Source organism: Elephantulus edwardii, unplaced genomic scaffold (genome assembly GCF_000299155.1).
Source record: "Elephantulus edwardii isolate Elephantulus edwardi_28Jun2011 unplaced genomic scaffold, EleEdw1.0 scaffold00077, whole genome shotgun sequence".
Lineage (NCBI taxonomy): Eukaryota > Metazoa > Chordata > Mammalia > Macroscelidea > Macroscelididae > Elephantulus > Elephantulus edwardii.
Window position 1 is genome coordinate 14,739,047 of NW_006399827.1, and position 774 is coordinate 14,739,820.

The window sequence follows — 774 nt, forward strand, 5'->3', positions numbered from 1 at the left end:
TCACCAGTGGACCAATTGGCAGCATCAGGATGGATGGCGAAAAGATTGAGATTATTCACAGCTTCAGTTTGCTCGGCTCCACGGTCAACAGTCTTGGCACCAAAAGCCAGGAAATCAAAAAACATATTAGGATGGGAAAGTCTGCTGTTAGGGACCTCTCTAAAGTACTCAAGAGCAACAGTGTCTCTCTGGAGACTAAGGTGCGCCTGATACAGGCCATGGTCTTTGCTGTTGTACATGGGTCGCTATGAGTCGCAAACGACTCAACGGCACATAACAACAACAAACAACAACAAAGACAACAACAATGTATTGCATGAGGTATTGGAATATTACCTGAAGCCTTTGGCTCAGATACAGCTCAGACAATGATTAGGAGCATGGTGCAGGATTGTGCAGCATTTTATTTATTGTACATCAAATATTCATTAAGTACCTGTCTATGTGCCAGGAACTCTTCTAGGATGGGGGAGGATACTTCAGTGAGCAAAGCATACAAAAACTTCTGCTCATGGAGTTTCATTCAAGCAGAATGATAAAACAAAAAGAATTATACTGGAAAGGTAGAGGAATGGAAAATGGAAGAGTGAGATGGTATACATTCCTGTCTCACCCATCTTCTGCATTAGGAACTTATGTCTTCAATCGCTTAAATGGATGGATTAAGAAATGGGAAATGCCGGCGCTGGCTGAAAATCGCCTGTGACTTCATCCATAGCCACTGGTGAGAGTCAGCGCCCACAGCCATCAGGGGCTTTAAGCTCGTTGTCCACT